Genomic DNA, 15,470 nt, shown 5'->3' with positions numbered 1-15,470 from the left:
GGAAAGTGCTTTGTAGTCCTTGATTCCATAGAGAAACAGGACCTAGTAGGAGGGGATTCCCTTCTTTAGTCATATACCAGTGGAAGAATGGATTTTGCAGAAGCAAATTGACTTGACCATTCATAGTTACTTTTTTTTTTGTTAATAATTTTTTTTATTATTTTCTCTGTTTTCAGTGTTCAACAATCACTTCCATGTATCTTAGGTGTTTTCCCCTCCCTCCCGCTCTTTCCTCCCATCTCCCTACTCCCTCCCTGAGATGGCATACAATTTTATATAGGTTCTACACATAACGTTCCTATTAAATACATTTTCACCTTAGTCATGTTGCAGAGAAGAATTAAAATGAATGGGAGAAATCATAAAACAAAGCAAAACATAATAAGAAAATGATCTAGTTCATTCTGTGATCTAATTCCATAGTTCTTTCTTTGGATGTGGAAGGCATTTTGCCTTAAGAGACCATTGGGAATTTTTAAAGTCCTTGCATTGCAATGAAGTACTAAATCTACCAGAAAAATTCTTTGCACGCTGTGGTTATTGCTGTGTACAAAGTTTCTCTGGTTCTGCTCCTTTCCTTCAGCATCAGTTCATATAAGTCTTTCCAGGCCTCTCTGCAGTCTTCTTGTTCATCATTTCTTATAGTGCAATAGTATTTCATTACCTTCGTGTACCACAGTTTATTCAGCCATTCCCCAATTGGTAGGCATCCCCTTGATTTCCAGTTTTTGGCCACCACAAAAAGAACTGCTATAAATATTTTAGTAGATGTGGGACCCTTTCCCATTTTTATGATCTCTTTGGGATACAGTCCTAGAAGCAGTATTGCTGGGCCAGAGGGTATGTACATTTTTGTAGCCCTTTGGACAGAGTTCTAAATTGCTCTCTAGAATGGTTGGATCAGCTTACAGCTCCACCAACAATGAATTAGTGTTCCAACTCTTCCCATATCTTCTCCAACATTTATCATCTTCCTGTTTTGTCATGTTAGCCAATATGATAGGTATGATGTGATATATCTCAGAGTTGTTTTGATTTGCATCTCTCTAATCAATAGTGGTTTAGAGCATTTTTTCATATGACTATAGATAGGTTTAATTTCTTCCTCTGAAAACTGCCTGTTCATATTCTTTGACCATTTATGAACTGGGGAATGACTTGTATTCTTGTACATTTGACTCAGTTCTCTATATATTTTAGAAATGAGAACTTTATCACAGACACTAGTTGCAAAAATTCTTTCCCAGTTTTCTGCTTCCCTCCTAAGATTGGTTGCATTGGGTTTGGTTGTGCAAAGCCTTTTCAATTTAATGTAATCAAAATTGTCCATTTTGCACTTCATAATGTTTTCTGTCTCTTGTTTAGTCAATAATTCTTCCCTTCTCCATAAATCTGATAAATACACTATTCCTTGCTCCACTGATTTGTTTATGGTATCAATCTTCATGCCTAGATCATGTACCCATTTGGACTTTATTCTTGTGTGTGGTGTCAGGTTATTGGTGTATGCCTAGTTTCCATCACAATGTTATCCAGTTTTCCCAGCAATTTTTGTTGAACAGTGAGTTCTTAACCCAGAAGCTGGGGTCCTTGGGTTTATCAAACAATAGATTGCTATATTCATTGACAAATGTGTCTTGAGTACCTAACCTATTCCACTGGTCTACCCTTCTGTTTCTTAGCCAGTACCAAGTGGTTTTGATAACTGCTGCTTTATAATACAATTTGAGATCTGGTAGAGCTAGGTCATCTTCCCTAGCTTTTCTTTTCATCAGTACCCTTGATATTCTGGACCTTTTGTTCTTCCAGATGAATTTTGATACTATTTTTTCTAGCCCTAGAAAGTAATTATCTGCTAGTTTGATTGGTATGGCACTGAATAAGCAAATTAATTTAGGTAGAATTGTCATTTTTATTATATTGGCTCAGCCTACCCACAAGCAACTGATGTTTTTCTACTTATTAAAATCTGACTTTATTTGTGCTAAAAGTGTTTTGTAATTGTGTTCATATAGTCCCTGGGTTTGTTTTGGCAGGTAGACTCCCAAATATTTTATAGTGTCTGCTGTAGCTCTAAATGGTATTTCTCTTTCTATCTCTTACTCTTGGGCTTTGTTAATAGTATATAGAAATGCAGAAGATTTGTGTGGGCTTATTTTGTAACCTGCAACTTTGCCAAAGTTGTTTATTATTTCAAGTAGTTTTTTACTTGATTCTCTGGGATTATCTAAGTATATCATCTTCAAAGGGTGATAACTTAGTTTCTTCTTTGCGTATTCTAATTCCTTCAATTTCTTTTTCTTTTCTTATTGCTACAGCTAACATTTTTAGTACCATATTGAATAATAGTGGTGATACTGGACATCCTTCTTTCACCCCTGATCTAATTGGAAATGCATCTAGCTTATCTCCATTACATATAATGCTTTCTAAAGGTTTTAGGTAGTTACTGCTTATTATTTTATTGAAAGTTCCCTTCTTTCCTATGCTCTCCAGTGTTGTATTTTGGCAAAAACTTTTTTTGCATCTATGGAGATAATCATGTGGTTTCTGTTAGGTTTGTTGTTGATATGATCAATAATAGTTTTCCTCATATTGGGCCATCCCTGCATTTCTGGTATAAATCCTACTTGATCATAATGTATTATTCTTGTGATAAATTGCTGTATTCTTTTTGCTGAAATCTTATTTAAAATTTTGGCATCTATATTCATTAGAGCAATTTGTCTATAATTTTCTTTCTCTGTTTTGTCTTTTCCTGGTTTAGGTATCAAAACCATATTTGTACCATAAAAAATTTGGGAGGACTCCTTCCCCAATTTTCCCAAATAGTCTATATAGTACTGGAATTAACTGTTCTTTAAATGTTCAATAGAATTCACTTGTGAATCCATCAGGCCCTGGAGATTTTTTGCTAGGGAGTTCATTGATGGCTTATTCAATTTTTTTTCCTGAGATGGGATTATTTAAGTATTCACATTCCTCTTTTGTTAATCTGGGCAATTTATATTTTTTAAAATAATCGTCCATCCCATTTAGATTGTCAAATTTATGGGCTTACATTTGGACAAATTAATTTCTAATTATTGTTTTAATTTCCTCCTCATTGGAGGTGAGTTTACCCTTTTCATTTTTTATATTGGTAATTTGGTCAATTTGATTAAAAAAAGAAAGAAAACCAAAGGTTTATAAATTTTATTGTTTTTTTTTCATAAAACCAACTCAGTTTTATTTGTTCAATAGTTTTCTTAATTTCAATTTTATTAATCTGTCCTTTGGTTTTCAGTATTTTTAATTTGGTATTTATTTGGGGATTTTCAATTTGTTCTTTTTCTACCTTTTCTAGCTGCATGCCCAATTCACTGATCTCTTCTTTCTCTATTTTATTCATGTAGGCATGGGCATCTAGGTGGTGCAGTGGATAGAGCACCAGTGCAGGAGTCAGGAGGACCTGAGTTCAGATCTCACCTCAGACACTTGACACTCACTAGCTGTGTGACCTTGGGCAAGTCACTTAACCCCAATTGCCTCATCCTGGGTCATCTCCAGTCATCCTGATGATTATCTGGTCCCTGGATTCATATGGCTCTGGAGGAGAAGTGAGGCTGGTGACCTGCACAGCCCTCCCTCACTCAAAACAAAGTCACGTGCATGTCATGTCATCATTTTTCTGATGTCATGGCCTTCTTAGGCAATGAAGGATGAGCACACATGCACACATATAGGCATTCAAAGATATAAAACTTCTCCTGAGAACTGCTTTTGTAGTATCCCATAAGCTTTGGTAGGTTGTCTCATTATTGTCATTTTCTTGAATGAAGTTGTTGATTGTTTTTATGATTTGTTGTTTAACCCACTCATTCTTTAAGATTAGAATATTTAGTTTCCAATTAATTTTTGGTCTATCTTTCCATGGCTTTTTATTACATATAATTTTTATTGCATTATGATCTGAGGAGGATGCATTCACTATCTCTGCCTTTCCGCACTGGATTGTGAGGTTTTTATGCACTACTACATGGTCAATTTTTATACATGTGCCATGTACCACTTAGAAAAAGGTATATTCCTTTCTATCCCCATTCAGTTTTCTCTAGAGATGTTTCATATCTACCTTATCCAGAGTTTTATTCACCTCCTTAACTTCTTTTTTATTTTGAGGTTAGATTTATCAAGTTCAGAGAGGGGGAGGTTGAGGTCCCCAGTAGCATAGTTTTGCCATCTATTTCTTTCTATAACTCCCTTAACTTCTCCTCTAAGAATCTGGATGCTATACCACTTGGAGCATATATGTTTAGTAATGATGTTGCTTCATTGTCTATGGTGCCTTTTAGGAGAATGTAGTTTCCTTCCTTATCTCTTTTGATTAGATCTTTTTCTGTTTTTGCTTTGTTTGAGATTAGAATTGTATCCCTGCTTTTTTTACATCAGATGAAGCACAATATATTCTGCTCCAACCTTTTACCTTTACCCTGCATGTATCTCCCTGTTTCAAATGTATTTCTTGTAAACAACATATTGTTGGATTATGGTTTTTAATCCATTCTTCTATCCTTCAATAATTCTTAGTTTTTCTCTCCTGGATCTATTTTCCAAGTCATTTGTTTTTCCAGTTAGATATTTTATATTTTCTTCTATCTTTTCATTCTTTAGATTTTATTTGACTGATTCTTGATGTCTCATAGAGTCATTAGCTTCTACTTGCCCAATTCTAATTTTTATCAGATTGTTTTCTTCAGTTAACTTTTGCATCTCCTTTTCCATCTGTCCAGTTATTCTTTATAAGGATTTATTTTCTCCAGTTAGTTTTTGTACTTCCTCTTCCATTTGTCCAATTTTCCCAGTTAGGTTTTGTGCTTCCTTTTCCATTTGTCTAATTTTCCTTTTTAAAGAGCTGTTCTCTTCAGTGAATTCTTTTTTCATACTTTTAAAATCATTGGTCATTTTTCTTCTGTTTCTCTAATTTGGCTTTTAAAATCCTTCTTCACCTCTTCCAAAAGTGCTGTTTGTGTTTGTGACCAGTTCATAGTCCCTTCTGAAGTTTCAGATGGGAGTACAGTCTCAATGCTACCTCTTTGATATTCATATTTTCGTCCTTGTCCCCATAGAAAGATTCTATGGTATTTTCTTTCCTCCTTTGGTTTTTACTCATGATGATGATAGTCACTCTTTTCCTGGCTTTTAAAGTAGATCTCTGCTTCTAGGAACTGTGGCTTGGACTTGAGGCTTTGTGTGTTGTGGCCTCTGGTTCTTTCAGCTAGAAGCTAAAGTGCTACAGCTTATATGGTGCTGAGCTGGCTTCTGTGAGAAAGGAGAGGCCTGGTGAAGTCTTTTTGTGTTTTCCTGGATTTACCCTGGAGCTAGCTTGTTAAGTGTAGGGGAGGGGTGGTCTGGCCACAGGAGGTCTCCTCTGCTGAGCTAGAGCATAGGCAAGCTCAGTGGTTGTTGATCCCAGTTGCCCTAGTGTCTTCCCAATTCCCCTGGGGTGCTGAGGCATGCCTGGGGTCCTGGTATTGGTGGTTGTGGGGCTCCTCCCCCTGGGACTCTGGATCTCCTCCCAGTTTGCTGAGGTGGGGCTGTTTGGGACAGCTCTGGTCCCTATGCTGGTCCCCTACAGCTACAGCAAGAGGGACCCTCCTTAGCGATTTTCCTAGCCTCATGTGCTAAGAGACTGTTTGCCCCTTCTGCTGATCCCACTGTTCCAGGATTTTTCTGGGAAGATATTTTATGGTTCTTTCAAGGTCAGTAAGGGGAGGGGGGGAGAGAGCATTTACCAATCACTCTGCCATTTTGGCTCCCGGAAGTTCAAGTAGGTGACTTATAGACATTTAATCTGTGGGCCCATAGTCTCAGGAGCAGCTGCTGCAGATGCTTGGAGCTCTGCAGCTCTTACTTGCTTGATTCCGCTGGACTGCCGTCCTGGCCATAGCTACTCTTGAAATGCATAGTGAGAACCCCCAAAGAAACTTGTCAGGTCTGTCAGATTTTGCACTTTACTAGGAATGTTTTGGGTTATCAACCTTTGAAGTTGATTTGAAAAACCCAACGAATGATGTTCAATTGTATCTTACTCTTTTGTGACCTCATGGACTATACCTGTCTATTTTTAGTTTTCAACATTCACTTCCATAAGTTTTAAATTTTCTCTGCCTCCCTCCTCTCTCCACTCCCGAAGATTGCATGAAATCTGATCCAGGTTCTACATGTACATTCTCTTTCAATATATTTTCACATTTGTCATGTTATATAGAAGAATTTGAATAAAAGTAAGTAACCGTGGGAAAGAAATACAAAAAAAAAAGAGCAAATACTATGCTTCAATCTGCATTGAGATGTCGTAATTCTTTCTCTGGATGTGGATGGCATTTTCTGTCATGAGTCTTATGGAGTTGTCTTAGGTCCTTGTATTGCCTGGGGTTTTTTTGATAATAGTATGAGTGATTTTCTATTTCCTTCTCCAGTGGATCTTTTTTGTCAGTCAATCAGAGGTTAAGTGACTTGCCCAGGGTTCACACAACTAGGAAGTTTCTGAGGCTAGATTTGAACTTGGATCTCCCTGACTCCAGGCCTAGTGTTCTATCCACTGAGCCACAAGCTGTGAACTAATGTTATCTTCACTCAAAAATGGGTGTGAAGTGAAGGTTATAAGTGGCAAATCAGATTGTACTGGATTGGGCCCTTGTTTAAGAGGCCATCACCCAAAGGAGTGGACTACAAATTTTATAATTTAATGTCTTATAATATGCCTGTTTTAATGCCAGAGAATTTTCTTCATGGGATGTCAGAATGATGTTTTTAAACCTGATATCAAGATGCACAAAAATCAGGTCTCAGCTTAGATGCTAAGTCTGGGTTGGTGGAGACCTGTGTAGTATCATAGCCATCATTGCTTCAACAATAATGATAGAACAAGAAGAAAACATTCCTAAACTGTTGAAGGTTCATAAAATACTTTCCTTACTTTAATTCTTTGAATTAATTAATTAATACTTTAATTCTTTGAATTAAAAATGGGCAATCCCCTTCCATTGAGATGGACTTCTTTCTTATCTGACTCTTTGAAACGTTCTTGGTTCAGGTGCCATTTTCTCTAGGAAATTTTGAGAGTAACCCTCCTCTTCCTCTGACTAAAAGTATTCTTTCTGAAATTTTCCTAGGATACTTAATCAGATCTTCTGACCCTATCACACAGTATAATTATTTGAATATGATAATAAATTTGAAGTGCCTACTATGTGCCAGGAAAGGCATCAAGGTGGTGCAGTGGATGGAATATTGAGCCTGGAGTCAGGAAATGTCATCTTCCTGAGCTCAAATCTGGCCTTGAACACTAACTATGAGACCCTAGGCAAGTCATTTTACCCTGTTTGCCTCAGTTTCCTTATCTGTAAAATGAGCTGGAGAAGGAAATGGCAAACCACTTAAGAATTTCTGCCAAGAAAACCCCAAATGGGGTCATGAAGAGTTAGACAACTGAAAAGGCACTGTGCCAGGCACTATGCCAAGTGCTGGAGATACAAAGAGAAGCAAAAGTCAGTCCCTGCCATCAAGGAGCTTACAATCTTACAGGAGAAACATTATGCAAGCAAATATATGGAGAGCAAACTTTATATGAGATAAATAGGAAATAACCAAGGGAAGTTTGGGAAAGGCTTCTTGTAGGAGGTGGGATTTTACCCTGGACTAAAAGGAAGCCAGGGAGGTCAGAAGCAAAGGAGGAGAGAGTGTTCCCAGAATGAGGGATAGCCAGAGATATGCCCAGGAACGGTCAGGAAGCCAAAGAAGATGTGTCAGGAAGTAAGGTGTAAGAAGACTGGAAAGGTAAGAGGGGGCTAGGTTATGAAGGGCTTTGAATGCCAAACAGCATTTTGTATTTGCTTCTGGAGGCAATAGGAAGCCACTGATGTTTATTGAGTAGGAGAGTGAAATGACTGAACCTCTGTTTTAAAAGAAGTTTTAGAAGATTTGCCTGAATGAAGGATGGATTGGAGTAGGGAGACACTGGAGGGCAGGCTGACACACCAGCAGGCTACTGCAATAATCCACATGTGAGTATTTGAGGGTCTGCACTAAAATGATGACAGTGTCATAAGACAAAAGGGAAAGTATTTGAGAGATGTTGCCAAGGTGAAATCAATATGCCTTGGCAACATATTGGATGTAGGGAGTGAGAGAAAATGAGAAATCCAGGGGGACTCCTAGATAGTGAGTCTAGGGAACTGGGAGGATGGTAATGCTGTGCTCAGTCATAGGGAAGGTAAGAGTTAGGGTTTAGTGGACAGGATGAGTTTGGTTTTGGACATGAGTTTAGGATGTCTGCTGGACATCTATTTTGAAATATCAGAAAGGCAGAGAAGAGATTTAGAAGGTCAGCAGAGAGATTTGGGGCAGGAGAGGTAGATATGAGAGTCATTTGTAGTAATTAAATCCATGGAAGCTGATGAGATCAACAAATGAAGGAGTACAGAGGGAGGTCCAGGACAGAACCCTAAGGGACATCTAGGTCAGAGGATGTGATCTGGAGTAGATACTCTAGGGTCCCTTTATCCTGTGGCTCTGTGAGCTTGGTCATCAAATACTCAGTTTACATAAGAAACTGAGGCTCAGTAGAATATAAGTTTCATGAAGGTATGCTTGATGTTTTTATTTTTTATAACCCTAGGGCATTTCATATTACATATATACACATGTGTGTGTGTATGTATATATTTTGCTAAATTTGGTTACAGATTAAAGATGAAGCAAAAGGCACAAAGAAATTGTGACTGGTCATAGGCTATAGAACAAGAGGACTCGATAATAGCCCAAACAAAACTTTTTGATTTACTTTGTCTTCAGGGTACCTTGGAGAGGGATGATATAAAATTGATAATGTGGTATAATGGTGAAAGTCTAGGACTTGGAGTGGAAAGACCTGAGTTTGAATTCCAACTCTGATGTTTAGTACTTATGAGACCCTGGCAATGTCTCCTCCTTTCTGGGCTTCTATTTCTTTCTGTATCAAATGAAGGGGTTGGACTTAGATGGTGTCTAACATTTCCTCTATTTCCAGATGCTATGAGCCTTTTCCTTTACTGACCCCATTTTGCCTCCTTCTTGAGTAGGACAAGAGTGCCTGAGTTTTAAGTATGGATCCAAAGTAATTCAAAGAAAATTTATTCAGGTTACCCAGGGATCATGAATGCACACTGCTACAACACAGTGATGTTCTGTTATAATACATTATACAACATCCACCTGAGATCATTTTGTAGAGGAACCCTCATCAACTATTGGACAGGATTGCCATGGCAACCATGAATTTTACCTGTTATTCTAGTAATGGCTGCTCTTTGTTAGTGGGGTTGGAGAGAAGGCAGGGATGGATTTTTAAGAGGTTCCCTGGTTTGATGTTAAAGTTCCTAAGGGCTTTGTTTATGAAGGAATCTTGAAAGTTTAAAAGAATAGTGTCTGCTAGATTCACTATCATGTCTTGTCTGGCTAATACTTAACCTACTAAGATTTTCTTCATAAGCATCATCCCTAGGAACTTTAATTCCAGTCAATTCTTGGAACCTGAGAATAGCTTAAAGATCTCTTCTCCTTTCTTCTCTACCCAATGAACAAGAAATAAAGTGGATGGATTGTGCAGTTAGAAAAAGCAGAAGAAGTTGACCTTGGAGGGAATGAGTGGAGGGATTTAATTGGAGGGATTTCATTGGAGGGATTTAATCAGAACACTTTTCAGCTGGATGTTTGCTTTGTGAGATATTGGAGTCTGGAGACAACTGCGTTAAAATTCTGGCTCTGACGTAGCTATGTAACCCTTTACAAATTATTTAACCTCTCTGATCCTCAGTTTCTTATGTAAGATGTGAATCCTTCTATGACTGAGCTCACAGGGTTACAGGATGAAGGGACCCCAGATTATCTAATCTGCTTGTCTTAGTATACTGGTGAAGAATCAGAGACCTGAAAAGGCAGATCAGGAAGAAGGGACTTTATAAACGTGAATGCACCATAACTGTGGGAGATATATGATTCTTATATTGGGGAAGGGGTTTTCCAGGTAGGTGCTAGTGTAGATGGATGCCCTTTGAGGTCCTTTCCTCAGTTCTGATTCCTTGAACCGTGGTGGTAAGGACCACAACTTCACTCCAAGCTGCTGTGGACCTGGCCCAGCCTCCTGCGCATTGGCGGCCACCAGGGGGCAGCAGAAGCAAAGCAAGCAATGCCAGGTTGGCAGACGATTATGGATCTGGGGCCTCAGGCTGTGTGGTCACAGTCCCTGCCTTGTGATCAATGGGGTAGTGACAGCCTCTCCTCTCTCTGTGTCTCTCTTGTTCCCCTTGCATCTTGCTGCTGCTGTGTGGATGGGTTCCCCTTTGCCCTTCTGGCTCAGGCTTTGCTTGGTGCTCTTGGCTGGGGCCAGAGCTTTCTGAATGCAAACAGCTGTGTTTATTTCTCAAGGGCAGCAGAGAAAACAAGGCGCTTTTTGCCTCATCGCTCCCAAGTCAAAAAAATAACCAACAGTTGCTCTTCTCCCAGTGGAAAACTTGGATTATTTTATGTTCAGCCCTTATTCCCTAGGGATCAGGACTTCCCCTGTTTGATCCTGTGGATGGAGGGAAAGGGAGAATAAGAAAGAAGAAAATCCCATCCTAAATTCTGCATTGGAATTTTTGGAGTGGAATGAACTGTTTTGTTTCCAAAATGTCAGAGACAGTGGTGGGGAGGAGGGGATGGAAAGAGCCCTGAGCTGGGTTCAAGTTGGGGACCTGCCATTTGCTTGCTGTCTGACCTTGGACAAGCTATTTTTGGTTTTCTTACTCATCCCCCCAGCCCAACATAGGACCCCATCATCTGTGCATATTGAGTGAAGATAAAATAAGAGAACCTGATGATCCAAAATGGCTTTCTTTGTCCTCTTTGGGCTGTGGTCATCTTCTCTATGAAATGAAGTAATTCAGACCACCTGGAATCTAGTGGAAAAGACATGCATTTGGAATCAGAAGACCTGGGTTCTAATCCCAGCTCTAACACATTTTAGTGAAGTCGTTTTATGAGGCATGTAAAATGGAAATAGTATTTATCCTGCCTACTTCAGATATGTGAGCTGTTACTGGATCATCTCTAAGGTCCCTTATAGTTCTAACCTTCTATGGCTGCATCTTTGAAAGCTTAGGGGGAAAGATTTACAGTCCTAAATGAATAAGAGAGAGTCAGTACTCACAATCAGGTCTATTTTGATGGCTTTGTCTTCTCAGCTCTCTTCAGAAATGATCAGTACAGAGATATGTATCTGAGGTAGAGCTACTGAACTGCAGAATATTAGAGCTGGAAAGGACCTTGAGAGGTCATTAAGTCTAATTCCCTGATTTTGTAGATAAGGAAACAGAGGTCCTGAGTGGAAAAGGATCATGCTAAGGTCATAAAATAAGTTAATGTCAGAACTGAGACAAGAAACCAGGGACCTCCCCTTCCCCGACTCCCAACACAGAACTCTTTCTATTCCACTATGACCCTAATGTGCACGAGGAGAAGAGACCAAAGCAGCATTCAGTCTCTCCTGTTTAGTACTTTTGGGGCTTGTGCAATGGTTTCCTACTCTAGCATCCCACCAGGAACTTGGCTGTGTTTTTCCTGGCTGTGAAAACAATTAGAGTCATATCAATATGGATTCAGAGCTTGTTTGGCAGGTGGCCCATGTACCCAAAGAACAATTGCTCCTGGCTCAGGTTACTAACTGCCTCCATCTGGGGTAAAACCACTTTGAAGTTTCATTTTTTTCTATTAATTACCCTTTGAACTTTACAACCAGCCTGCTTTTCTTTGCCACAGTAAGGATTTAAGCCAGAATGTTTGAACAGAATATTGTTTTTTCCATGTTAACTGTTCCTCCCAGTTGCTGGACAAGTTGTAAGTAAACATGGACTCATTCCCAGCGCAGACACTACCATCCCAGCCTCATCCTCACCCTGTATTTAGATATGCAGTACAGTTTTTAAGATTAGTATCGATAATACCATCTTAGAACCGGAAAGTGCCTTCAGTTTGATTCAATTTATAGTTAAGGTAATGAGTAGACCACAAGCTCTTCAGGGTCATGTCTCAGCTAAACTTTGAAACTTCCTCAGCACCTAGCACAATGCTTCATATGCAGTGGGCACTTAATAAGTATGTGTTAAAGCAGTGAACTCTTATTGTATGCTAGGTTTTAAAATTATCTAGCTCTGCTTGATTATATATAGACAAGAAACCTAAGGCTTGGAGAGAAGTAGGAAGTAACTCACAGTTGAAGAGCCAGGACTAGAAGGTAGGTTTCTGATCTACAAGTAGCAGCCTTTCTCTGTTACATGCTGTCTCCCACTGGCACGTTTGTACTAGAACTTTCCTGTGACTTCACTTATTTCTGCGTGGATGAATCTAAAGTCTGTATATTCAGCCCTGACCAGTTGAGACCTGCTTCTTGAACTGTGTATACAATCTTTACCTGGATTCCTCACAACCCCCTGCCTGGCCCTAAGACTTCAGACTCAACAGGTTAAAATCTGAGCTTTCCCCCTAAATTTGTTCCTTATGACTTCACTGTTTCTATCTGTGGTATAAATTTTCACTCTGTACCTTATCTTTAAAACCTTGAGATTATGTGCAACTTGCCCTTTTCTCGACCATGTTTCAGCTTCACATCAATCTAGCTATCCAAGCCATCTGTGCAGGCCATTTCACCCTTTGCCTGCTGCTACTGTTCTGCTGCTCCTCATCTGGGCCATCACTTTCCACACTGAACCCCAAGAATGAGACTTCCAGAATAGATTCCCTCAGTCTTCAAGTTAATTCACTCAATTTTGGAGCTACCACACTAGGTTCCCATGCAGATCACTGGCGACTGTGTGGAAATTAATCCTTTTAGCCCCATATATCCTTTGGTTTATCTTACAAACCCAACCATACTTCAGTTTTTCATCCTATTTAGCCATCCAACTAGGCTATCTCACCATCTGTCCCTATTTCCCCCTTCTGAGAATAAAACCTTATCATCACTCTCCTTTATGTTGTCTTCCCTTGTTAGAATGTAAGATCCTTGGGGCAAGGTTTCTTTCTGTCTTTCTCTCATCATTCTTTCAGTTTTCTCCCCCAATACACCTTTCATGTTTCCAGTTTAGTCTTCTTATCTATCGATCTAGTCATGTCATCTCAAATGATGTGTTGTCTCAGAAAATGTTTCCCTCATGCCTTAGTTTTCTTTTGTGAGCCAGAATATGAACTATTCCCCTGTATTATAGTTTCCTGATTGCCTGATTGAGTCAAGTTCAAATTCCTTATCCTGGCATTCAGGGCTGACTACAATCTGGTGTGCCATCCTATTTTCCCAACTTTATTTCATATTACTCCCATATGAGAATTATGTACCAGACAAGCTAGACTACTAGATTACTTTTTACCTCTGAACACCAGCCTTTCCTCTGCCTTATCTCTGCACTTTCTTCTTTCTATACTTTTGTCTCATTCTTTCCCTTCTACCTAGAATATTTTAACTTCTCTGTTGAATTCATGCCCATCCTTTAAAGTGAAATTCAGATACACATCTGTCAGGAAGCCTTAGTCAATATTTAAAAAAAAAAAGTAATGATTTTTCTCACTTTGAATCACATAAACCATCTTGCTTTGTACCTCTCTGATGATGTTATCCTGCATAATTTGTTATTTGGTAGCGTGATGTGTGAATGTTTCATATCCTCCTAAGAAACTGTAAGCTTTGTGAGAGCAGAGATCATGTCTCATGTAATTTTTGTATGTACCTTAGCTGAGCTGTGCAAAGTGCTGTGCACATAGTAGGTGCTTAGAAAATACTTATGGAATTGAATCCTGAAACCTAGGCAGTTAAGTGGCATCATGGATGGAGAGCTAGATCTGAAATCTGAATGCTCTGAATTCAAATCTAGTCTTTGACACTTATCAGTTGTGTGACCTTTGGCAAGTCACTTAACCTGTTTTCCTCAGTTTCCTCATCTGTAAAATGAAGCTAATAATGGCATCTACCTACCAAGGGTATTTTGAGGTTCAAATGAGATATATTCATAGGGTACCCTGCAAACCTTAAAGTTCTCTATAATGCTAGTTATCAATGCTCTTCCAGCTGAGCTCTCTGGAGTCTAGAAGCAGAAGTCTAGTTCTTGTAAAGTGCAGCAATTTAGATGACTTATGGGACTTGGTGTAGCCATGAGAATTGAAGTCTTGCTTTACCTCTCTGGGCATATTTCTTCTATTAATTGGAGGTAGTTGAATTGGACAATTTTTAAGGCCACCTTTGATTCTTTTTTGGGAGGGCTAAATTATTACATACTCTATACCTACTCTATCTTTTTATAAAAGTAATCAATCCATTCTCTCATTCTACCCCCACACCCTCTCCCCTCATTAGTACAGGGGAATAGTTCATATTCTAGTTCACAAAGGAGAACTGAGGCATAAGGGAAACACATTTTCTGACATAATACATCAGAACATCAGGGCAGTCATATGAATGAGATTTTAAATGGCTGCAGAGTTTAGGTCTATCCCTTTGAGTGTTTTGGTGGACTGTCTCTAGTAATAGAGAGTTATGAGAATAAAAACATATCATCACTCCCTTCTGCCTTTCCCTATTACAATGTAAGATTCTTGGGACAAGGTTTCTCTGTCTCTCTCTCTCTCTTTCCATTCTTCCAGTTCTCTGCCCCCAATCCATCCTTCCCATGTTGCCATGTTATGGATAACATTCCATGCTGCCATATTATCCACAGATCTAGTCATGTCATCTCAGACATCCATTGTGGTTTCCTGATTGTCTGAGTCAAGTTCCAATTCCTTATCCTGGCATTCAGGGCTGACTACAACCTGGCACCATCCTCTTTTTCCAACTTGATTTAATATTCCTCCCATATGAGAATTCTATGTACCAAACAAACTGTACTGCTAGACTTCTTTCTACCTCTGAACATCACTCTTCCCTCTCTCTGGTGTCCACATTTTCTTCTTTCTATGTTTTGACTCATTCTTTCCCTTATACCTAGAGTATCTTTCCTTCTCTTTCCTGCTCATACTTTAAAGTGAAATTCAGATCCATGTCCTTCAGGAAGACTTACTTATTATTTCCAAAACAAATAATGATTTTTCTCACTTTTTTTGGGTGTATTTATTAGGGAAGTCCCCTATATAACACACATTGAACATACCTACCCCAAATTTGGTTGCTAAAAATGGTACAGGAAGTTTGGAGTGCCCAGGATGAAGGAGCAGGAGTGATGCTTGGGTGTGTGGGGGGGTGGGGTTTGGCTTAAGAAATAAAGGGGAAGAGATGACTGCCTCCTTATATGTAAGCTCAGAATGTTTGAGGCTAAAATACCCCCTACACCATAAACACACAGCTAGCTCCCAGTGGGCAGTCTTTGTTCCTAGTGAGGAGAGACATAAGAGGGTTGTTTTCAGTGAGGAAGAAGGGTGTCTCG

This window comes from Notamacropus eugenii, chromosome 1 (assembly GCF_028372415.1).
Source record: "Notamacropus eugenii isolate mMacEug1 chromosome 1, mMacEug1.pri_v2, whole genome shotgun sequence".
In the NCBI taxonomy this organism is placed as follows: domain Eukaryota; kingdom Metazoa; phylum Chordata; class Mammalia; order Diprotodontia; family Macropodidae; genus Notamacropus; species Notamacropus eugenii.
Note: the sequence above shows the minus strand (reverse complement) of the source record.